Source organism: Triticum urartu, chromosome 2A (assembly GCF_056163025.1).
Source record: "Triticum urartu cultivar PI428250 chromosome 2A, HENAU_Tu73, whole genome shotgun sequence".
NCBI lineage: Eukaryota > Viridiplantae > Streptophyta > Magnoliopsida > Poales > Poaceae > Triticum > Triticum urartu.
This window is the reverse complement of record NC_141874.1, coordinates 454321572-454347878: the sequence shown is the minus strand read 5'-3', so window position 1 is coordinate 454347878 and position 26307 is coordinate 454321572.

The window sequence follows — 26307 nt, the reverse complement described above, 5'->3', positions numbered from 1 at the left end:
CAGCAACTTCCGACTCAAGTTCACTCGGAGCACTGGACCATGTTCTTCGATGGATCTAAGATGCTGAATGGTTCTGGTGCTGGGGTAGTATTGGTTTCCCCCCGAGGAGATAAGCTCAGATATGTTCTCCAGATTCACTTCGATTCCTCCAATAACGAAGCAGAATATGAAGCACTTTTGTATGGGTTGTGCATGGCCATTTCACTCGGCGTCCGTCGCCTCATGGTCTATGGAGACTCAGATTTGGTGGTTAATCAGGTGATGAAAGAATGGGACATCAGAAGTCCAGCTATGACTGGTTATTGCAATGCAGTGAGAAAGTTAGAGAAGAAATTCGAGGGGTTAGAGCTTCATCACATCCCCCGACTGAAAAATCAAGCGGCTGATGATTTGGCAAAGATAGGCTCCAAGAGAGAAGCCATCCCCAGCAATGTGTTTTTGGAACACATCCACTCGCCATCAGTCCAAGAAGATCCTTTTACAGATGAAGCCCCGCAGCCAAAGAGTGCCACAGATCCGACTGAAGTTGAAATTCCGGCAGTGGTCGACCTAATCATGGAAGTTTTGGCAATCACCCCTGACTGGACGATACCATACATCGCGTATATCCTGAGAAAGGAACTCCCGAAGGACGAAGAAGAGGCTCGACAGGTTGTCTGTCGATCCAAGGCCTTTACAGTCATAAAGGGACAGTTGTATAGAGAAAGCGCGACTTGAGTCGGTCAGAAGTGTATAACACCAGAAGAAGGTCAGATAATCCTTGATGATATCCACTCGGGGACCTGTGGTCATCATGCGTCCTCTCGGACCATTGTGGCTAAAGCATACCGAGCGGGATTTTACTGGCCAAGAGCGAATGAAATGGCAGAAGAGATAGTCGACAAGTGTGAAGGGTGCCAGTTCTACTCCAACATGTCGTACAAGCCTGCATCAACCCTGAAGACCATTCCACTCTTCTGGCCCTTTGCTGTTTGGGGACTGGACATGGTTGGCCCATTGAGAACAGGCAGGAGCGGTTTCACACATGTGCTTGTGGCAGTCGACAAGTTTACCAAATGGATTGAAGCTAAGCCTATCAAGAATCTTGATGCTTGCACTGCTATCAGTTTCGTCAGAGAGTTAACATTCAGATATGGAGTCCCGCATAGCATCATCACCGACAATGGGTCAAACTTTGATTCAGACAAGTTCAGAGCTTTTTGCGCCTCTCAAGGCACACGAGTCGACTACGCATCGGTCGCCCACCCCCAGTCGAATGGACAAGAAGAAAGGGCAAATTGTCTGATTCTCAAAGGACTAAAGCCTCGGCTGATGCGTGATCTCAAGAATGCAGCAGGCGCTTGGGTCGACGAGCTTCCGTCAGTTCTGTGGGGATTGAGGACCACCCCGAATCGGTTGACTGGAAGAACTCCGTTCTTTCTGGTTTACGGAGCGGAAGCAGTCCTGCCGAGTGATCTACTTCACAATGCACCCCGAGTCGAGCTTTATACCAAAGATGAAGCAGAACAAGCCCGGAAAGACGCAGTAGACCTCCTGGAAGAAGAAAGAGAAATGGCTATGATCCGATCGACCATTTATCAGCAAGACTTGCGTCGATTCCATGCCAGAAATGTGAAGAGTCGAGCCTTCCAAGAAGGAGATTTGGTCCTCCGAGTGGATTAACAGAAACCACACAAGCTCGCTCCTACTTGGGAAGGTCCCTTCATCGTCACCAGAGTCCTCAACAATGGAGCGTATCACCTTTACAATGTCGATCGCCAGATCGATGAGCCACGAGCTTGGAATGCAGAACTGCTCCGCCCCTTTCACACTTGAATTCTCACTCGGATGAGATGTAATAAGAAAAACTTCTGTAGTCTATTTATCAAAGACAAGAATGTTACAAATTTTCCTATAATTGTTGTTGCTTTTGTTTGCGTGTGAAATCCCCCAGTGGGTGGCTTAGCTGCGAATCCGTTTCGCCTAAGTTTGTAAAAAAAATCCTACCGAGTGGTGAGCCAGACTCCCACTCGGAGGCTTAGTTGTAGCTCAGTGCTCGCCTAAGTGTTTAAAAATCCTACCGAGTGGCGAGCCAGACTCCCACTCGGAGGCTTAGCTGTAGCCTAGTGCTCGCCTAAGTGTTTAAAAATCCTACCGAGTGGTGAGCCAGACTCCCACTCGGAGGCTTAGCTGCAGCCCAGTGCTCGCCTAAGTGTTTAAAAATCCTACCGAGTGGAGAGCAAACCTCCCACTCGGAGGCTTAGCTGCAGCCCAGTGCTCGCCTAAGTGTTTAAAAATCCTACCGAGTGGAGAGAAAACCTCCCACTCGGAGGCTTAGCTGCAGCCCAGTGCTCGCCTAAGTATTTAAAAATCCTACCGAGTGGTGAGCAGACCTCCCACTCGGGGGGCTTAGCTGCAGTCCAGTACTCACCTAAGTTTGAAAAAATCCTACCGAGTGGAGAGCAGACCTCCCACTCGGGGGTTTAGCTGCAGTCCAGTACTCGCCTAAGTTTGAAAAAATCCTACCGAGTGGAGAGCAGACCTCCCACTCGGGGGCTTAGCTGCAGTCCAGTGCTCGCCTAAGTATTTAAAAATCCTACCGAGTGGTGAGCAGACCTCCCACTCGGGGGGCTTAGCTGCAGTCCAGTACTCGCCTAAGTTTGAAAAAATCCTACCGAGTGGAGAGCAGACCTCCCACTCAGGGGCTTAGCTGCAGTCCAGTACTCGCCTAAGTTTGAAAAAATCATACCGAGTGGAGAGCAGACCTCCCACTCGGGGGCTTAGCTGCAGTCCAATGCTCGCCTAAGTTTGAAAAAATCCTACCGAGTGGAGAGCAGACCTCCCACTCGGGGGCTTAGCTGCAGTCCAGTACTCGCCTAAGTTTGAAAAAATCCTACCGAGTGGAGAGCAGACCTCCCACTCGGGGGCTTAGCTGCAGTCCAGTACTCGCCTAAGTTTTTAAAATCCTACCGAGTGGAGAGCAGACCTTCCACTCGGAGGCTTAGCTGCAGCCCAGTGCTCGCCTAAGTATGGAACATATCCCAATCCGCAAGGATGACGAGGTGCAAATCGACTGCTACCTTCTCCTTCGGAGTTGCACCATAAATACAAAGTTATTTCGAGTGAAGAACAAGTTCCACTCGACAGATAATTCATGAAGATATTCAAAGATAAATCAAGTTCAGATAAGATCCAAAGGTTCTAGACCGCAGATCAAAGTACTCGAGCCTCCAGCTCGACAGAGTTTAACGGTTACAAAATCCACTCGGCATTCCGAGGCAAATTTAAAGTGAAGCATAAAAGTTTTTATTCCTCATGCGGAGGACTGGAAGGGGCGACGAACTCGTCCAAGTCGATCCCGTCTGCAATGCGAGTGGCAGCAGCAATGAAAGTCTCCATGAAGTCTTGAAAGTTGTGCTTCCTGGTATTGGCAACTTGGATGGCAGCCAACTTTTCTTCTCACGCCTCCTTGCAGTGGACGCGGACCAGAGACAGAGCGACGTCAGCGCCACATCTAGCAGAAGATTTCTTCCATTCCGCCACTCGACCTCGGACTTCATTCAGTAGAGTCATCAGGGACTCGAGGTCATTCTGAAGCATCGTCCTAGGCCAGAGCGACGTGTCGATCCGTGACAACGCAACCTTCAACCGAGCAAGATAGTCAACAACGCCGGCAACACGAGATTCCAGTCGAAGCACGTTCATAGCAGCCTCGTCCTTCACTGGAGAATTGATGGGGTCCAAGTCTGTCTCCACTCGACTGGTCTCCTCTTCAAAGTTCTGGCAAAATTCTGTAAACACAATTCAAGGATAAGTCAGTGGCTCTACGCAGATTTGGTAACTGCAAGTCAGTCGGGCCGGAGTAATTACCCTCGAGCATGACGAACAGCTTCTTGGCGAGTCCACCGAGATAAGCCTCCAGATCGTTCCTCTTCCCCGCCAGTTCACTTGCCTTGTCATTCAGAGCTATATTGCCATTCTTCAGACGGCTGACCTCTCGATTAGCCGCGTCGAGAGCAGTTTTCACCCTGGAGTTTTCCTTTTCAAGAGTACCGACTGAAGCCGGTTTTTCTTCAGCAAGCTTCGTTTTGTTCAGGGCCTTCTTCTGCGCTTCGGCAAGGTCTTGATCCTTCTTCTTCAGAGCCTCATCCATTTTGTCTGCGAAACAGCAAGTGAGATCAACATCGAGGACGGCCAGAAAGAAAGGACAGTCGACAAAAGCTCACCAACCATACCTTTTGCTTCGTCCCTCGCCTTCTGCAAGTTCTCCTGAGCAAGCTTCAAGTCAAGGTTCAGCTGCATCTGTTTGTTCTCCAACTCAATGTAGCGAGCCACAAGTTCGCAGGATTTCTGCAAAAAATCAGTCGACAGACATCCAAGATAAGTTGCTTCCGAGTAACCAAGAGACAATGATGGCGTTTCTAAGACTACAGCCGAATCAAAAACATTCGACAGTAGTCTTGGGGACTACACCCAGTGGGTGCACTCAGCGTGCCCCCACTGGTTCGACCAAAAAAAAATCAAGGCCTGACCAGACCGAGTGAAGAAGTTCAGCTCAAGCAACACAATATAAAGACTACCGTCGACTGCCAGCAGTCCACCATAGTCTCGGGGACTACACCCAGTGGGTGCACTTAGCGTGCCCCCACTCATCAAAAAGATTAATAGACACACCCAGTGGGCGTACAGATATAAAGATCTTCGAAAAAGAGATTCTTCAGATAGCATATCCTAACAGAACAACCGGTGAATCGACTGACCTGGACGTTACTCTGAAGAGCTGAGCTCGCGTCATAAGCTGCTTGGCTGGCTTCCCGAACCACCTTCACTTGCTCCATCATGATCCCCGCCTGGCGTATAGCCTCTTTAGCGGCACCCACTTGGTCCTCAGGGACGTGGTGTGTGGCAAAAAGCGAAGGTGGATTTGTAGTCGACGTCGAAGGCCGGACACTCGTCAGAGGTTCAGCGAAGGTCACAGAAACCCGAGTGGTATCACCACCCTCCCGGCCTACGGCCTCAGGCACCGGAGTAGTTTGTGGGGTCTTGCCAGCCGGCGCCCTTCGCGCCCTTAGCAGCACTTCGTCGTCATCATCAGGGAGGTCAATGATATGAGGAGGAGCTACAAGAAAAATCCAATCGAGCAGAATTATAAGAAATCGTCAGTCGACTAAAAGCAGAGCATCAGTAATCGTACCGGGGTTGGAGGTAACAGCGTCTTCCATCTCTTGATCATCGTCCTTGGCGGAGATCTCCGAGGTGGCAGCGCTGCAAATTTCGAAAGACAGTCAGCTTATTCAATGAGTCGACCAAGAGTCAGTCACGTTCGACAAAGGAAAACAAATTCTACTATTACCCAGAAATGGTGGGGACAGTCATCTTCATCTTGGGCAGAGCCTTGCGCGGCTTGGACGGCGTCGCGCGTGGGTGCTTGGGAGCTTTTCTTGTCGGCGCTGGAGATGAGGTCCGAGGGCGCTTCGACGACTGCCCAACAGGGACAGTCGCCTTACCACGTTCCCGCGCAGGGTCGTGTGTAAGCTTGGATCGCCGTTCCGAGCAGGGAGGTTCGACTTCTTCCTCCTCCTCTTCACTGGAGTCGTCGTCATCATCCCCCTCTCCTTCGCTGTCAGATTCCCACTCTTCTCCCTCGTCTCCACTTTCGCCTCCGCTCGCCTCTCCTTCCTCGGCCTGCTCCTGTGCTCCATTGGGTGTCGAGTACATCTCAATAGTGGCCTAGAGGACAACAAACGAGACAAAAGTCAATCGACTGATCCAAAAAGAACAAACAAAGAAAGCAAGATCACAGTCGGAAACGCAAGGTCAGACCTTGTCCACTTCGTATGTTTGGTCGAGTGGAGGAATCCTCCTGGCTCCTCAGGGGTTGTCCTTGTTCCCTGTGATACTCGACAGCCACCCTTCCAACATCTCGTCAGTGACCTCCTCTGGGTGAATCCGAGTGGTGTCTTCGAGACCCGAGTACAGCCACATCGGGTGGTCACGAGCCTAAAGCGGTTGGATGCGCCTCCGAAGGAAGACATCCAACAAGTCCATGCCAGTCACACCCTCGCGGACAAGCTGAACCACTCGACCGACTAGCACCTGGACTTGCGCCTTTTCCTCCGGCGTCACTTTTAGAGAGGCAGGTTTTTGTGCTCGATTCAGAGAAAAAGGGGGAAGCCCAGTCGACTGTCCTGGGGTCACCTGGTCTTTACAGTAAAACCAAGTCGACTGCCACCCACGGACTGACTCGGGAAAAGTGATAGACGGAAAGGAACTTTTTCCCCTCATCTGGATTGTCAGGCCCCCGCACAGCTGGATCACCTGCGTCCGTTCGCGACTTGGCCTTCTTGACCGACTGAGAGCGGCAAGTGAAGATGTGCTTGGGCATCCCAAGAAGCTTTCACACAAGGAAACGAAAGCAGCAAGATACACAATAGAATTGGGAGTAAAGTGATGGAGCTGCGCTCCGAAGAAGTTCAAGAAGCTCCGGAAAAAAGGATGAGGAGACAGAGAGAATCCACGATCGATATGGGTGGCGAGGAGGATGCACTCACCATCAAGAGGCTGGGGTTCGACTTCTTTCCCCGGGAGGCGCGCAGATTCTTGGGGAATGAATCCCCCTCGACCAGATCATCGAGATCATCCTGCCGAATCACCGACGGCATCCAGTCGCCCTGGATCCAATCCTTGGGCAGAGCAGTCCTTGAGGAAGATCCGCCCTGAGCGGACTTCTTCCCCTTCCCCTGCACCACCGCCTTCTTCGCGCGCTCCAGAGCCGACGTCTTCTCCTTCACCATCATCGCCGGCGAAGCTCGAACAGACCTACGGCACCAAGGTGGGAGCGGAGGTGGCGGAGGATCTTGTGAAGGAAGGGGGAAAAGTGAAGGCGCACTGTTCGGGGGTCCCGAGCCGGCAGCTTATAAGAGGTCGCTTCCGAGGGGCTGACTGGTAGACCCAGGCAATCTCGTCAAATCCCGCAACAGGCGCGCGCGCGGTACGTGGTGAAAAAGGTGGCGCGGGGATCGAGGAGCTTCTGTCCTATCCCATCCGATTACTTTAGCCGCCCCCGTCCCGCGCGCTTCCCGAAATTCAAATCCCGCAAAATCCGCGGGCCGCAGAACAACTCATCAAACAGAAGATCCCTTTCACACCGTCACTCGGAACTTCACAAGTAAAGAAATTCACTCGACAACAGGCCAAGAATGGATCAAGGCGACTGAAAGAAGTTGACGACGTCATCCGTGACAATTGATCCAAAACAAGACGTTCATATACCATGAAGAACCAGTCGGAAAGATCCCCAACTCCTTCCCCACTCGAACCTCGATCCATTCGGGGGCTAATGATGAAGCTATGTACCTAGGATAGGGGCATGGACCTGTCCTAAGTACCCTACCCAAGGACATCCCTAGAAGAAGTCACCTTTCAATCGACTTGGAGGTATCCCACTCGACAGATTCAAGACACTCGACCACGAAGCAATCACTCGACCAAATTCCAACCACTCGACTGCCAGGAGATCTAAAGTCACCCTGCACGCAAACGGTCGGTCATTAAGTAGCTTTTATGGTCATCATAGCACTTTATTAGGGGCGTTACCAGTAACCCCCAGTCTTAATGTACTTTAAACCTTGCATTACTGAGGGCTGGAGGGGCCTGGTGAACTCTATATAAGCCACCCCTCTCCTCAGTATCAAGGGTTGGCACCCCTGTTATTCATACACACATAATTCAGTCGACCGCCTCCGGGCACCGAGACGTAGGGCTGTTACTTCCTCCGAGAAGGGCCTGAACTCGTAATCCTCGTGTGCTTTCAACTCCTCCATATCTAAGATCTAGCCTCTCCATACATACCCCCCTACATCACTGTCAGAGTTAGAACCACGACAGGCAGCGCAGGCCGCGCCCCCCTCCCCCTCTGGTCCGAATTGGACTAGGAAGGGGGCGGCGGCGCCCCCCTTTCCTTCTCCCTCTTTCCTCCTTCCTTCTCCTACTCCTACTACATGGAAAGTGGGGGAATCCTACTCCCGGTGGGAGTAGGACTCCCCATGGGGCGCGCCATAGGAGGGCCGGGCCTCCCCCTCCTCCACTCCTTTATATACGGGGGAGGGGGGCACCCCATAGACACACAAGTTGATCATTGATCTTTAGCCGTGTGCGGTGCCCCCCTCCACCATAATCCACCTCGGTAATATCGTAGCAGTGCTTAGGCGAAGCCCTGTTCCGGTAGCAACATCATCACCATCATCACGCCATCATGCTGACGAAACTGTCCCTCGAAGCTCTACTGGATCGTGAGTTCGCGGGACGTCACCGAGCCGAATGTGTGCAGATCGCGGAGTGCCATACCATCGGTGCTAGATTGGTCGATCGTGAAGATGTACGACTACAGCAACCGTGTTGTCATAACGCTTCTGCTTACGGTCTACGAGGGTACATAGACGATACTCTCTCCTCTCGTTGCTATGCATCACCATGATCTTGCGTGTGCGTAGGAATTTTTTTGAAATTACCGCGTTCCCCAACATTTACTACGTGATCAAACTCATCACTTACCTACTCATCAGACAAAATCTGAATACCCATCAACGTCGGCATCTCAAGGGGCGTCAACTTGCCACTACGGCCACACCGCGCTGGAGAGACCCCCAAGGAAACATCCTCGTGCGTTGTACGTAACATCAAGATGCATTTGTATGAGTAGTTTATCTTGTGAGAGAAAAGGATGGATGAGGGAAGGCCTTATTTGCAAATGTGGAGAGGGTGTGGGTATATTTTTGCAAAATTGCCATAGTTTCCTTCCTATCCGTCAGATATAAATCAGACGGCCTATATTACATGATGGCAGGCACACCCATCATCACCAACTCTGTTTTTTTTGTAAGAGTAGTAAACTACCAAGATGCCCGTGCGTTGCACGGAACATCAAGATGCATTTGTATGGGTAGTTTATCTTGTGGGAGAAAAGGATGAACGAGGGAAGTCCTTATTTGCAAATGTGGAGAGGGGTGTGGGTATCTTTTTGCAAAATTGCCATAGTTTCCTTCCTATCTGTCAGATATAAATCGGACGACCTATATTGTAGGATGGCAGGCACACCATCATCAACATCTTTGTTTTTATAAGAGTAGAGATAGAGACTACTACTACCAATGTGCCGGCCCGTGCGTTGCAATGGATCCAAAGTAGTAGAATAATACTTGTTCACGGGCTTGAAATATAAACATTATAGTTTTGATATACATATATCAGTAAAAATAAATCATGCTTCACTCAAAATATATTCCTCATGATGTTTTGATGAGGTGAGGGACGGGTGTGGCTGGTTTGAAGATAATAGGTTTAAAAAAATTGGAGCTGTATTTTTTACATTTTTTAGCATGGCACCTAAGTGTCTGAAAAAAAATGAGTTTGGGTCGCTGGCACACCCTGCGGCAAGATGCCCATGTGGGCTTCTTCTATAACTAGCCAGATGCCCGTGCATTGCAGGGAACATCAAGATGCATTTTTTCACAAAACACCTGTTGTGATTTACCCTTGCAGGAGTAATCCCATGTGTAAAAACTAATGATATCTCGAGAACTTTATCAAAAAAATGGTATCTTTGGAACAAGTTCTCTCTACTACTGCTCCTTGTAGTGAGCGGTATGCACTGCATGTGTCAGTAGACATGACACCTTGTCCATGGAAGTAGAACCACGATGACCATCACGTTTCTACCACTGCCACACACGATTCCCACGACGCCGCTCCAACCCATGGCACGACGTCCCCCGACGTGCGCCTCATCCCTCTCGGCCCCACCGCTCCTCTGCCTTTGTGTGCATGACATGCGGGCCAGCTGAACTATGGCGACCATCAAGTTTCTACCACAGCCACACCCAATTGGACGCGGTTTGCCTGTTCCGCTCGTGTGCTCCAATCCGTACTCCCGCACCATTGAATTTTCATCCAGCGGCTGTGACACATTTCTTCCTGGGCATCAATTCTCAGCTGGAGTACTTCTGTACTATAGGTAGTACCCGCTACTGTGGCCACCTATGCCTTGTAAAGCCCCGTGTAGGATCGAAAGTATGTTTAGAGGGGGGGTGATTAGACTACTTGACCAATTAAAAATCTAGCTTTTCCCAATTTTAGTTCCTGGCAGATTTTAGCAACTTTGGACAAGTCAAGCAATCTTAACACAATTCAAGCAAGCATGCAAAGAGTATATGAGCAGCAGAAAGTAAAGCATGTAACTTGCAAGAATGTAAAGGGAAGGGTTTGGAGTATTCAAACACAATTGGTGACACATATGTTTTTGTCATGGTTCCGATAGGTGGTGCTATCGTACATCCACGTTGATGGAGACTTCAACCCACGAAGGGTAATGGTTGCGTGAGTCCATGGAGGGCTCCACCCACGAAGGGTCCACGAAGAAGCAACCTTGTCTATCCCACCATGGCCATCACCCACGAAGGACTTGCCTCACTAGAGGTAGATCTTCACAAAGTAGGCGATCTCCTTGCCCTTAAAAACTCCTTGGTTCAACTCCACAATCTTGTCGGAGGCTCCCAAGTGACACCTAGCCAATCTAGGAGACACCACTCTCCAAGAAGTAACAAATGGTGTGTTGATGATGAACTCCTTGCTCTTGTGCTTCAAATGATAGTCTCCCCAACACTCAACTCTCTCACAGGATATGGATATGGTGGAAAGAAGATTTAAGTGGAAAGCAACTTGGGGAAGGCTAGAGATCAAGATTCATATGGTAGGAATGGAATAGCTTGGCCTCAACACAAGTGTAGGTGGTTCTCTCTCAGAAAAGGTAAGTTGGAAGTGTAGGTTCGTTCTGATGGCTCTTTCCACGAATGAAGAGGAGGTGGAGGGGTATTTATAGCCTCCACACAAAATCTAACCGTTACACATAACTTCCCAAACTCGGTGGGACCGAATGGTTAAACTCGGTCCGACCGATTTAGCAAAGCTAGTGACCATTAGGGTTTTCGGTGGGACCGACATGCAACTCGGTAGGACCGATATGATTAGGGTTAGGGCATAACTTAATGTCGATGAGACCGATTACACAAACTCGGTGAGACTGATTTTGGTAATAAGCTGACCAGAGAGTTGGTCAGGTAAACTCGGTGAGACCGATCGCTCATTTCGGTGAGACCGAAACGTTCCGAAGGCAAAACAGAGTGTTTACATTGCAATCTCGGTGGGACCGATCGCTCATCTCGGTGAGACCGAAACGTTACGAAGGGAAACAGAGAGATTACAACCCCATCTCGGTGAGACCGAGATCCCTATCGGTGAGACCAATTTTCCTAGGGTTTGTGGCAGTGGCTAAGACATTTGAAACTCGGTGGCGCCGGATAAAAAGAATCGGTGGGGCCGAGTTTGACTTTTGGTTTAGGTCATATGTGGATGTGAGAAAGTAGTTGAGGGTTTTGGAGCATATCACTAAGCATTTTGAGCAAGAACCTCATTAAGCAACACCTCATCCCTCCTTGATAGTATTGGCTTTTCCTATAGACTCAATTTGATCTTGGATCACTAAAATAGAAAATGTAGAGTCTTCAGCTTTGAGCTTGAGCCAATTCTTTGCCCTTAGCATTTTGAGGGGTCCACTTTTCTCATCCATGCCATGCCAATCATTGAGCTTTCCTGAGATATTAATCTTGAAATAGCATTAGCTCAATGAGCTATATGTTGTTAGGAATTAGCAAAACCACCTAGGGATAGTTGCACTTTCAATCTCCCCCTTTTTGGTAATTGATGACAACATATAGATCAAAGCTTCGACAAATGATAATAAGAGTGAAAAACATTGTCGCTTTGAGAAGTATGTGAAAAGCAAGAGCTACCCCTAAGTTTGTGCATAGTTTAATATTTGCTTTGGACTGCAAATGCACAAAGAGTTAGGATCATGCGTTACTCTTCCATGTCACATACATCTTGGTGGAGCGCTCAAAATGATAATAATTAAAATACATGCACTCATCACCAAGCAAAGTGAGTGATCACATAAAAAGGATAATGTCATCCAACAAGCATTAAGGTAGCATATGATCAAACACATGATCATCCAAGTATCACAAAGGCATAAAGTATCTCAACCAAGAAAATGAACGAAGTTTAACCACCAAACACAAAAGAGAGAATAAAAAGCAACGCTCTCTCTCGAAGCCTATGATCTATACATTTTCTCCCCCTTTGGCAACAAGTTACCAAAAAGTTCATAAAAATGCATAGTGATAAATCGACTCTCAGGCTTGGTCTTCAGGTGGTGGTGTAGACAGAACTCCAAGGACGAAGGCATCAATTCATGTAGATGGAGCAGGTGGAGTAGGTGCTGGAGCTGGTGGCACTGAAGCTGTAGCTGGTGCGGATGAAGTTGCTCTGGTGTCTGGAACAGGCACTGCAGCAGACCTCTGACCTCTGGGCACTCTAGCAAAAGCATTAGTGGTTGTCTCGCCCTTCTTCTCTTGCACTTCATCCTGAAGTTGCTCAACGAGTGACTGGATCTCAGTGACCTTCACATCTATGTCATAGAACTTCTGCTCCACGATCCTCTCCAAGCTCTCCTGGTTTTGAGTCAGGGTAGCCAATCCCTTCTCAATCCTCAGAGTGGAGGCAATCAAGTAGCCAAGCTGTTCATGCGTGATCTTCAGAAGATACTGAGATGCCTCTTCAGTAGTTGGCATCTTTGTAGCCTTTTCAGCCCTTGCCTTCTCCTTCTTGGCTTGTGCGTGTACAAACGATGGTTCATTTTCATCCATCACCACAGTGTTGTCCTCAAAGTCTAGGTAGATGGGCAGGTGCTCCTTGTCCAGCAGATATGTGCCAGTGCCCATCTTGGAGTTAATCAGCTCCTGGATCCGTGGGGCATATCCACAACTCCTCTTCTGATCTGCAGCTGTCCTCTTTATGGTTTCCACAATTAGGCTCATGACTTTGAACTTCTGTGGGACATCAAAGATGTGAAGCAAGTTAATTTCATGGCCTTTGATCATCTTGTGATCGCCTGACTTTGGCTAGAGAGTGTGCCTGAGGATCCAGTTGATTGTTGGCAAGCCTGACAGAAGGTAATGTACTGATCCAAACTTGTGTGTCTCAAGAGAAGCATCTGGGATCTCCTTGTACATGTGTGCCATGGTGTTGTGATCCTTCTTCTTCTTGGCATAGACATCCAAGTCATGTTCTTTTGGGGCATTGATCAACTTAGCCCATTCTGCAACTGTTGACTGGTACCTAGTGCCTTCAGACATCCAGACAATCCTTCCATCTGGGTAGAAGTGAGCTGTGGAGTAGAACTGCATGATGAGCTCATCATTCCATTTTGTGAGCTTCTGAGCCACAAACTCATCAACTCCACAAGCCTTGAAGCTTTCATATACACCAGGGAAGTGATCCTCGTTTTCCTCAATGAATGTCCAATCGACCCATCTCATGTGACACACTATGGGCTTCTTGTCAAGCAAGATAGTCTCATAGAAGTCCTGTTGTTCCTTTGTATGGAACATGTAGTCCACAACAGTCCTTCTCCTGGTGGCATATGGATCAGATTCTCTTCATAGCCTTAGATCAAAGTCCTTCCTGACTTTCATGTTCTCTGCAACTGGATGAGCATCATTGTGGTCTGGAATTTTTGGCTTCAATTTCCTCAAGACAACAGAATCATCTTCTTCTTCCATTGCAGCTTCAGGCATTGGGGCCTTGTTCTTCTCTGCTGCTGGGATGTTCCTGGTGCTCCTCTTGGGTGCAGTTTTGGGTTTTGGAGCAGCTGGCTTAGAAGTGCCTTTGGGCTTAGATGGAGCAGCCCCTGATCTTATGGCATCTCCCATAAGCTTCTGAGCTTTAGGTGCTGGTGCAGCATCCTCTTCCTCTTCCTCTTCTTCACAGTCTTTCATTATTGAAGATCTCCCAAGCACTCGGGCAGTGGTCTTCTTGACCCTTTCCTTTCTTTTCTTTTCTTCCACAACCTGCTTTGGGTGCAGATCCCAAAGTCTCTTGAGTAGATGTTGTGGCTTTTGACATTGGAGCTCTCTTGGCAGGAACCTTTTGCTTCATCCCTGGCTTAGTGGCAGCAGTTGTGCCGTATTCCTTTTTCAGGACTTTTCTCTTTGAGGTGGCTTCTTCCTCCTCAGCCACATAGTCCTCATCCTCTGACTCTGAGGTTCTTTTCTTGCTGGCCCTAGTGGCAGCCTTTGGCAGATTGCTTGGTGTGCTCCTGTTGCCATCATCTGAGCTGCTAGAGGGACTAGTGCCCTCACTCAAGTGAACCTGTTCCTCTAACTTGTTCTGACTGTCACTCTGATCTGACATGATGCAAACACTGACAGCAGACCCTGTGAACAGATTATAGATGAGGTAGAGTGGATGAGGATCACAAAGTGCAGAGGTTTTTGCAAAAGAATGAATTAAAAACTTAGTTTTAGTTTTCCACAGAAAGCATTTCGGATCTACCGATTTGCAAACTCGGCGATACTGAAGCAGCTTTTGGAACCTAAACTAGTGAACTCGGTCAGACCGAGTCACAGTTTGGTGGCACCGAGACTGCTAGGGTTTCACAAAGTGCAGAACTCGGTCACACCGATTTGCAATTCTCGGTCAGACCGAGAATCACATGTGCAATGGCCTGAGCCAAATCGGTGGAACCGATTTCATCAACTCGGTCGGTCCGAGATGGTTTCGATGGAAACCTAACCCTAAATTTTCAATTCACGACTAAACTACGGAGTGTTTTCGATGGATATAATGATCTCAATCGTGGCAAGATACATGGCAAAGCAATGTGCTGGGGAATCGGAGTGAGAACAACACAAAGATCAAGTCCATACCCTAGTTCGGCAATGAACTTGCTACGGTGGCAACGGCGGAGACGATCCCGTTGACGGCGGCGGAGACCAGCGACAGGAGGTGGATGGCAACGAGGAGGAGGATCCGGAGACCCAGGGAGGCAGAGCAGGCTAACCGCAGGCGAAGAGGTTCGGAAAGTTTTCCAAAATTTGGGCCGCGGATATATATAGCCTGACTCTATCGGTGTGACCGAGTGGAACAACTCGGTGCCACCGAGATTCATAACTGCAAGTAGTTACTGAAACTCGGTGTGACCGAAAAGTTCAAATCGGTTACACCGAGATTGAAAACCTAGATCGACTTAGTGATCTTGGTATGACCGAAATGGATGAATCGGTCAGACCGAAACGCACAAAGAAGTTTTGGATTTTTAAGTCTATGATGAATCGGGGACTCTGAGTGCTCCTCACACAGAGTGGTTCGAATCTGACTTGATCAAACTTTGTGATGCAGCATGAATAGAGTTTGAGACGAGAAAAGCATAGATAGCTAGAGAAGGTTCTTAGGCATTCTTGTCCATCCACTTGGCAAAAGAAAAAGAAACCAACCAATCAAAACAACAAGTGGATGTCCTCAAATGAGTAAATTATGCAACCAACATGATCACACAATAAAATGACAAATGAAATATGTGGCAAAGCATGCACAAACAATTCTAGCATCTATCAAGCAACTAGCGATTACTAGGTCATCTATATATGAGTATATTGACTTAGGAGTCAAATGAGAACATCTGATCGTAGGTCATACTCATCGTTTAAGCACAAGTGGGGTTACCACTTTTACATAAAGCGTTGTTGTGTTCACACCATTAGAGTTTCTTTAGCTCAATTCTTAAAGTAAAGCTCCCCCTAGATGTGAGATCCCCCCTTAGAGGGATGAACTAACCTTGGGTTTTGTCGACGATGACTTCACGTAGGTGTTGAAGACGTGGATGCTCTAAGTTGATGTAGATCATTCGGAGCAATCCTTTGGAGTGAATTTCACTTTCAATACCTACACGGGTTAGTCCCACAAGGAACAAACAAGGATATCCATAGACATAGAGTGATGCACACACAATATGATGTCCATGAAAGCATTATATTACCTTGTCCCTTGTCTTACCAACAAGAGGGTTTGTGACTCCTTGAACTAGTGGAAGATGTGGAAGTTGATTGCACTTGTTCTTGCCAAAATGATAAAAGTGAAGTATGTTGGCGGAGTCACCCTCAAGAACTCTCTAGTTCTTCTTCTTCGGGATCCACACCATCTTGATGGGAATCCTCGGAGTTGTAGTTGTACTTGATGAAGTGGAACTTGATGTAGTCTTGGGAACCCACTTAACCAAGGCCTTAGGAGATTCTTCAAATGCATCAATTTCCTCTTGAAGCTTGTCCTTGCCTTTTTCCTTGTGGTCTTGTGGTGGAAGATCATCTTGAGCTTGTGTTCCCTTGAAAGAAGTAGGATCATACTTCTCTTGTTGAGGAACAAACTTCGTCTTGGGGTATTGATCTTCTTCCCAATCAACTCCATTGGCATTGAACTTTCGTTCAAAACCAATACCTTGATTCTTCCAGTGCCTTCCTTGCTTGCGTACAATTTCCTCGAATTGCTTACTCCCGGCAAGGCTCTTGTAAACACCTTTCTCTATGATTCCCTTCAATAAGCTATTTTCTTGCTCAAGTGTAACTTGGCTAAGAGAATCATTAGTGGAATCAAGAGAGCTACTAGAAGCAACAATATTGGATTTAGCATGATTATTGTTACTACTAGAAGAAGAATCCTTCTTGTTCTTGTTACTAGACTTGACTTGAGGCATGTAAGTGGATAAGAGTAAACGCTTGGCAATGTAAGAAGAACTTTTCTTGCAAAGATCATCATTGATTGCCTTTAAGAACTCATGCTCTTGCTCAAGATTGAGCTTCTCAAAACGTAATTTCTCATGAGTCCTTAAAAGTTCTCGATGATCTCCTAAGATAGTTTCATGAGCTAACTTAAGAGTGTTTAGTTCTTTAGTTAGAGACTCAATCTTCTCCTTATCATTGTCACTCGTTTCATCTTGATTAGCATGATTAATTGATGTTTCATCATAGTATTCATCACTAGAGTTGTCAACAAGTAAATCATCATCACCTAACAAGTCATCTTCATCACTATTGAAATCAACATACTCGGGGTGTGATACCTTTGGGCCTTTAGCCATGAAGCATCTTCCAATTCCTTCATTTGGTGAATCAAATATGTCGTAGGAGTTGGTTGACACAAGTTCTAGAACGGCAACACCTTCATCTTGAGTATATTCGGAGTCAGAGTGATAGCTTCTCTCGGAGTGACTGTCGGAGTCGGAGCCGGATAGCCATTCACCAACATGATCTTGATGTCTTCGTTTTGTGTAGCTCCTTGATGACTTGTCCTTCCTTTCCGAATCCTTCCTTCTCCGGGATGTTCTTCGTTCATAACGATCATATCTACTCCTTCTCTCCCTCGATGGTGATTCTTCTTTTCTACTTCTTCTTTTGGGAGAATCTTCTCTTCACTTGTGGGGGGGCGTACACTCATTGGAATAGTGTCCGGGTCTTCCACAATTGTAGCAGTTTCGCTCTCGACTAGAAGATCTTTTGTCATTGTAGGACCTTGACTTGGAACTTCTCTCTTTGCTTCTACTCTTGTAGAACTTGTTGAAGTTCTTCACCATTAGGCTCAATTCTTCATTGAAGGTTTGTTTCTCACTTCATGATGTGGGAGCTTCACATGAGGCTTTGTAAGCACCACTTGACTTGTTATGGAGCTCCTCCTTATCCTTGAGTGACATATCATGAGCAACAATTCTTCCAATGACTTCCGTTGGCTTGAGATCTTTGTAATTTGGCATCATTTGGATCAATGTGCATACGATATCATATTTTCCATCCAAGGCTCTTAGGATCTTCTTGATGATGAATTTGTCGGTCATCTCTTCACTTCCTAAGTCGGCAATCTCATTTGTGATAAGAGCAAGCGTAGAGTACATTTCAGCGACACCTTCACCATCCTTCATTTTGAACTTGTCAAGTTGACTTTGAAGCACATCCAACTTGGATTCCTTGACGGAGTCGGTACCTTCATGCATATCAATCAAAGTATCCCAAATTTCCTTTGCACTCCCAAGACAGTTGATTTTGTTGAATTCTTCGGGGCACAATCCATTGAAGAGGATATCACAAGCTTGAGCATTGTATTGTAGCATCTTCAACTCTTCCGCGGTAGCTTCACGGTTCGGTTCTCTCCCATCAAAGAATTCACCTTGCAAGCCAACACACAAAATAGCCCAAATGGCGGGGTTATGTCCAAGAATATGCATTTTCATCTTATGCTTCCAACTAGCAAAATTAGTGCCATCAAAGTAAGGACCTCTATGGTGGTAATTTCCCTCGCTAGACGCCATACTCTCCTAGGTCGTGAAACCAAGGCTATGACTTCCAAAAGCCATGAAAATCAAAGCAAATGGAGAACAAAGCTCTGATACCACTTGTAGGATCGAAAGTATGTCTAGAGGGGGGTGATTAGACTACTTGACCAAATAAAAATCTAGCCTTTTCCCAATTTTAGTTCCTGGCAGATTTTACCAACTTTGGACAAGTCAAGCAATCTTGACACAATTCAAGCAAGCATGCAAAGAGTATATGAGCAGCGGAAAGTAAAGCATGTAACTTGCAAGAATGTAAAGGGAAGGGTTTGGAGGATTCAAACACAATTGGAGACACGGATGTTTTTGTCGTGGTTCCGATAGGTGGTGCTATCATACATCCACGTTGATGGATACTTCAACCCACGAAGGGTAACGGTTGCGCAAGTCCACGGAGGGCTCCACCCACGAAGGGTCCACGAAGAAGCAACCTTGTCTATCCCACCATGGCCATCGCCCACGAAGGACTTGCCTCACTAGAGGTAGATCTTCATGAAGTAGGTGATCTCCTTTCCCTTACAAACTCCTTGGTTCAACTCCACAATCTTGTCGGAGGCTCCCAAGTGACACCTAGCCAATCTAGGAGACACCACTCTCCAAGAAGTAACAAATGGTGTGTTGATGAACTCCTTGCTCTTGTGCTTCAAATGATAGTCTCCCCAACACTCAACTCTCTCTCACAGGATATGGATTTGGTGGAAAGAAGATTTAAGTGGAAAGCAACTTGGGGAAGGCTAGAGATCAAGATTCATATGGTAGGAATGGAATATCTTGGCCTCAACACAAGTGTAGGTGGTTCTATCTCAGAAAAGGTAAGTTGGAAGTCTAGATTCGTTCTGATGGCTCTCTCCACGAATGAAGAGGAGGTGAAGGGGTATTTATAGCCTCCACACAAAATCTAACCGTTACACATAACTTCCCAAACTCGGTGGGACCGAATGGTTAAACTCGGTCTGACCGATTTAGCAAAGCTAGTGACCATTAGGGTTTTCGGTGGGACCGACATGCAACTCGGTAGGACCGATATGATTAGGGTTAGGGCATAACATAATGTCGGTGAGACTGATTACACAAACTCGGTGAGACCGATTTTGGTAATGAGCTAACCAGAGAGTTGGCCAGGTAAACTCTGTGAGATTGATCACTCATTTCGGTGAGACCGAAACGTTACGAAGGCAAAACAGAGAGTTTACATTGCAATCTCGGTGGGACCGATCGCTCATCTCAGTGAGACCGAAACGTTATGAAGGTAAATAGAGAGATTACAACCCCATCTCGGTGAGACCGAGATCCCTATCGGTGAGACCGATTTGCCTAGGGTTTGTGGCAGTGGCTAAGACATTTGAAACTCGGTGGCGCCGGATAAGAAGAATCGGTGGGGTCGAGTTTGACTTTTGGTTTAGGTCATATGTGGATGTGAGAAAGTAGTTGAGGGTTTTGGAGCATATCACTAAGCATTTTGAGCAAGAACCTCATTAAGCAACACCTCATCCCTCCTTGATAGTATTGGCTTTTCCCATAGACTCAATGTGATCTTGGATCACTAAAATAGAAAATGTAGAGTCTTGAGCTTTGATCTTGAGCCAATCCTTTGTCCTTAGCATTTTGAGGGGTCCACTTTTCTCATCCATGCCATGCCAATCATTGAGCTTTCCTGAGATATTAATCTTGAAATAACATTATCTCAATGAGCTATATGTTGTTAGGAATTACCAAAACCACCTAGGGATAGTTGCACTTTCACCCCGGCGCCCAGCTGTGGCACCCTCGCCACGGCCATGCCACCACCGGCAGGTTCATCTCGAACGAGTGAGTCGCAAACCATGCCACCACCATGAGAATGACATGTGGGCCAGCCGCATTTAAGGTCCACATGTCATTGACTCATCGGCCAGTGCATTAAGTCACTGAAGCTCGGTCCCGTGGGCCCCGAGAGGGAAATGTAACTCCTGCGGCAGGCCTTGTGGTGCTCCCGCAGTACGAACTCGTGCCAAACCCGGAATTTGTTTCTTACTACTACCAATGTGCCGACCGTGCATTGCAATGGATCCAAAGTATATCTATTTAGTGGAGTGCACTCTAAACACATTATATATTTATTTTTTCTCTAGCCTTTCCTAGCCATGCAACCAAGCCACATAAGCTTCATGGGTGCCCCCACATCATATTATTCATACTACGTTGACTAACAAAGATAAATCACCCAAAACAAGATCTTCCCGTTTTTTGTTCCTACGATGCTGTGCCATGCACATACCTAGTTGTATAGTGGTAGTACTAGTTGTAGTACAAACTTTGTACTAGTAGGAGTAGTAGTACAAAGTGCTCCTACTCTATCAACGAGCCCCATCTGACACCAAATTTCTTGGCTTCTGTGCTACAACTAGATATTCCCCTCCTTGTTTCTGTTTTCCAATGCGGCGGGCGGGGTGCGGTTTGCCAATAGTTGGTTTGCTCAACTGCGGTTCCACATGAAAGTGAAAATGCTAGGCAACACACCTTCCGTAGCTATGTGGCGTGCCGGACGGGCCATGGAGTATTCCCAATTCCCGGGCGTGTGGGGGTGTGACGCGAACATGGCATGCCTTTTCATTTTACTAGCAATGTGCCCGTGCGTTGCGACGGATCCAAAGTAGTAGAATAGTAGTACTTATTCACAAACTTGAAAGAAAACACTCTTGTTTTGATATACATATATACCACTAAAACATATTACTTTTCACTCAAAATATATTTCTCAGGCTGTTTTGATGAGGTGAGGGGCGGATGTGGTTGCTTTCAAGATAATAAGGGGTTTTCTACAAATTGGAGCAGAGAAGTGGGCTATTGTTGCAAAAATGCCACAACTTACCTCACAACCGTTAGATGCGGATCTAATGGTCAAAAACAATGGATGGCAGACACACCACCATCACCAACTGAGTCTTTTATAGGAGTAGGAGTAGAGAAACATGTACAAATTGCAACATTTGGTTCTGCTCCTTGGCACGATCGATAGATAGAAATAGCGATTGGAAACGCTAAGGGGGGGGGGGGCTTTTTCCGCCAGATAAGCAGGGTAGTAGCTAGGTTGGCGCATCGTCGGTTTGGTCACATACGGTCTGACATGTTCTAGTGTTTCTAGCAAGATGCCTATGCGTTGCACGAAGTTGATGGAAAAGGTAAGCACAACTTATAAATTGACAAATGGTGTTGGGAATATTACTATTAAGTATAAACCGGCCATGAGGGGCCGGATTATGTCCACAAGGAGTTAGTCATGTTTGAAGCCCATGAAGACAAGAGGTATGGCGCTTTACAGAGGAGATCTAACATGAAGGCCCAGGGCCAAAGGCAGATTAGAACCCGTAGACATAAACCGCCATATGATATGTAACTTATTTTGTAAGGCAAGGAAAGGCAGAAACCGAGCCGGGCACGTTTATGAGTCGGCCTCGGGATTCTGTAAACCACCGGGCGTCAACCTGTGTATATAAAGGGATGACCCGGTGGCGGTTTACGGACAACAAACAATAACTCGAGGGTCAGGCAAAGCAGATTTGCTCCCTGGTCATCGAAACCCTAGCAATTACATCATAACTGGACGTAGGCTTTTACCTTCATCGTAAGGGGCCGAACCAGTATAATTCCTTGTGTCCCTTGTCCACTTTAACCCCTTCAAGCTAACCTGTCACGATGGCTCCACGACTAAGTCCTTTCACGAGGACATCTGCCGTGACAAAACCACGACAGTTGGCGCCCACTGTGGGGCTATCGCATGATGGTTTCAAGTTCTTGAAGGGCAGCTTCGAAGGACTCAAGGGATATGCTGTGGGCCAAATGACCAAGAGTCGTCGCGGCAAGCTCTACATCGACGATGCAGGATGGGGCCCCGAGGTCGGCTCAATCGAGTACGGGTACCGGGTCCCCTTTGGCGGAATACACGTCTTCATTGGCAAGATCGGCGAACTGGGCCCTGAGCCGAACATCTGCACTGACATCATCGAGTCGGCTCAGTGTGCAAGATCTGCCCAAGTTTAGCCTGCCGTAAAGCATGCCTTCGTGGGAGTCATCCATGGAGTGGAATCTGAGGATAGATCAGCATCTGGTGGCAAAACCATTGTCTACTCTGACGACGAATCTTCAACCAGAGAAACCGAGTCGCTGTATCAGCTGCAGGATGGCCGGATTAGTGGTGGTTCCAATGGCAACAGTATTACGGACCTCTCTGACCCGCCGAGCCGAGTTGCGATCTTCATGGCCGATACACAATCGGTGCAACATTCTTCTACCGCCATAGCAGTGATTTCTGGTTCAGCAGTTGCAACACCAGCCGGGGCGGGGGGCTCTGCTCCACCGCCGGCTCAGGCTTTGTCCGATTTATTCAACACTTTGGCAATGTTGTTGGCAGCTGAGGTTGATGCGGCGAATCAGGATCAGCGTAACATGGGAAATTGCAAAGGTGAAGGATCAGATAGCTCAAGCTAAGGTGGATTTGGCAGCAGAGAACACCAGGGTGGCCGCAGAGCGGGCCGAGTTAGAGGCACGGGCTTATCGGCTTATGCTAGATCAGAGTGCGTCAGATGATGTCATGAGGAGAAGGTACCGGTCGCACCTGCCGCCGGTTTACGAGGGAAGGATTCTCTTTAACACGCCAGGAGCAGGCACCAGCAACCAACCAGTGGTAAACCGGGTGGAGGCACTAGGAACAGGGGCGTCGGTTCAGCCGTGCACGATGGATCCGCCTCGTCAGAACAATGTACCATCACAGCACATCTCAACGCCTCCGGGTCATTACTCTAACCCGTTGGATAACATCGTTGCCGCCACTTCACCATTGGCAGCTCTCCCGATCGATGGCGAGTCTCTGGTACGAATTGAAACGCGACGGGCTAGGGAGCTCCTTCAGACAGCTTTGAATCAATAGCAGGCTTATTCACACAGTCGCGAGAGGATTCATACCACCCCTGTCCAAGTCGGAGCTACAGCAGGCATATTGATAAACCGGCCGTATCAAGCAGTGCGCGAAACCGTAACCCGCCGCGAGGTCATAACCCGGCGGGCGGTGGTGCTAATGCCCAGATGTGGTGGATCACGGTAGGGCATGTCGAGAAGCCGAGTTAGCAGCGCAGTACACGGCCCGTCAGCTTACTCTGGTTCGTCCAACTACTTGGTGGAACCAGGCGCGGTTTTCAGTTCTTTGGGGGTGCCATGTCTTACCCCGGCCATACGTAATGTGCAACTGCCGAAGGACTTCAAGGGTCCTCGTAAGGTGCCCAATTACACTGCCGATTTACCCCCTGAGTCATGGGTTGAGAGCTATTAGATGGCGATGGAGATGCTGGACATGGATGATGCGACATGCGCTAAGTACTTCACCATGATATTGGAAGGGTCAACTCGTACTTGGTTAAAAAGTTTACCAGCTAACACCATTGGATCATGGGCCGAGTTAAAAAGTCGGTTTATCCATAATTTCAAAGCTACGTGCAAACAACCCATGTCAATTGTGGACTTAGCCACCTGTGTTCAATGGGAGGGGGATTCTACAACCCATTGGGTGAAACGGGTATCAACCATTCTGCATTCATCAGAACGCATCAATGCTGACACGGCAATCTTGACATTGGAAGGCAACTGCCGGTTTATGCCTTTGAAGCTGAAGTTGGGAAGGCTCAAGCGTCACTGCAATGACATGGCCACGCTTATGGCAGCTCTGGTTAAATATGCCGATTCAGATAGTACCAAGGACGCTGAATCTGAGAATGAAAAGACAGGGAAGGGAAAGAAGAACGACAGTGCCAAGGGGCAGCAGCATAACCCGGCGGGTCATGGGAACAATGGTAAGCGTAAGGCAGATAATAGCTTGGACTTTGTGGCGAACACCAACACCCAGGATAATGGTCAGCGCCGTAAGGGTAAAGCGCCTCAGCGGGATGGAGGATCAGGTCCCAATCTTGAGCGCCTGCTAAATCAGCCCTGCCCAAAGCACGGGTCGAAGGAAAGGCCAGATACGCATCTTTGGAAGGATTGCTTCATTATGCGGGAGTTCAAGAATTCAAATCTCTTTCAATACGACAATGGACCGCCCGGCGGTTCAGGAGGCGGTTTTCATGGGCTGGGTTATGGTGGAGGCAGCTCTGGTTCAGGATTCCAAGGCAACCAAACCGGACATGGCAATCAAGGCAATCAGGGCAACCAGGGAGGTTATAATCATCAAGGGAGTCAGCAGCAGCAACAATCGGGTTATCAGAGTAATCCGAAATAGTTGAATAGTGGGTAGTACCATGTCTTCACCACTAGTTTGTGTAAGCGCGATCATAAGCTTCATAAAAGGGTAGTAAACTCCGTTGAACCAACAGTGCCTCATCATCTGCGCTGGTCTGAACAACCCATTGTGTGGACTCAGGAGGATCATCCACCCCGGGTTGATAATCCGGGTCACCTGGCATTAGTGGTGGCACCTTAGGTTGGGGGGTACAAGTTCACCAAGGTACTCATGGATGGAGGGAGCAGTATCAATATCCTTTATTATGAAACCTTCCATCGCATGGGGTTGACAGATAAGAATCTTAAACCGTCGAACACCGTCTTTCATGGTGTGGTGCCTGGTAAATCGGCGTACCCAGTTGGTAAGATAGCCCTAGAGGTTGCTTTTGGAGATGATCATGATTCAAGATCAGAAACATTGACTTTTGAAGTGGTGAAAATCAAGAGCCCATATCATGCCCTGTATGGACGGCCGGCTTATGCTAAGTTCATGGCAAGGCCCTGTTATGTTTATCTGCAGCTTAAGATGTCGGGTCATAAGGGGACCATCATAGTGCATGGGAGCCGGAAGATTGCTTTGGAATGTGAAGAAGGTGATGCGGCCTATGCTAAGTCGGTTTGTGCAATAGAGGAGTTGAAGTTTTACAAAGACAATGTTGATCCGGCAGATATGACTTCTCTGAAAAAACCAACTACAGAGGATGATCCGGCTTTGAAGTTTAAATCGGCTGAGGAGACTAAGCTGGTTGATTTTGTTCCTGGCGATTCATCCAGGCAGTTCAGCATCAGCGCTAACCTGGATACGAAATAGGAAAGTGCGCTCATCGAGTTCATCCGTGAGAACCGGGACATCTTTGCATGGAAGCCTTCTGACATGCCAGGTGTATCGAGGGAACTCGTTGAGCACACTCTTAATATAGATCCTAAGTTTAAACCAGTCAGGCAGTTTCTCTGCCGCTTCAATGAAGAAAGGCGCAAGGCTATTAGTGAGGAGGTAGCCCGGCTTTTGGCAGCAAGGTTTATTGTGGAGGTCTTTCACCCTGAGTGGCTAGCTAATCCGGTGCTGGTGCTTAAGAAGAACGACACTTGGCGTTTGTGTGTGGACTACACAGATATGAACAAGGCATGTCCAGCTGATCCCTTTTCTCTCCCTCGTATTGATCAGATCATTGATGCTATGGCGGGTTGTGACCGTTTGTGTTTTCTGGACGCTTATTCTGGTTATCATCAGATCAAAATGGCAATTAAGGACCATGAGAAGACAACTTTCATAACTCCCTTTGGAGCCTTCTGCTATGTATCTATGCCTTTTGGGCTCAAGAGTGCCCAGGCGACTTATCAGCGTTGTGTCCAGAATTGCCTTCATAAACAGATTGGGCGCAATATTCATGCTTATGTGGATGATATTGTGGTGAAGTCCAGAAAGGAGGAAACATTGATAGATGACTTGAAGGAGACTTTTGGTAACCTCCGGGTTTATAAGATGATGCTTATCCGGCCAAATGTGTCTTTGGTGTACCGATAAGCAAGCTCTTGGGTTTTCTGGTGTCTAACAGGGGCATTGAAGCTAATCCGGAGAAGATCACAGCTATTACATCTCTGGCTAAACCGGCGTGTATTAACGATATGCAGCGGCAGGCGGGTCGTATTGCAGCATTGAGCCGGTTTATCAGTCGTTTGGGAGTAAAGGCAATCCCTCTGTATCAGATGATGAAGAAGACAGACCATTTCGTCTAGAGTGATGCTGCCAATGAAGCCTTTGAGAGTTTAAAGCGGCAGTTAGCTGGACCGCCCATCCTTGCTGCTCCTGT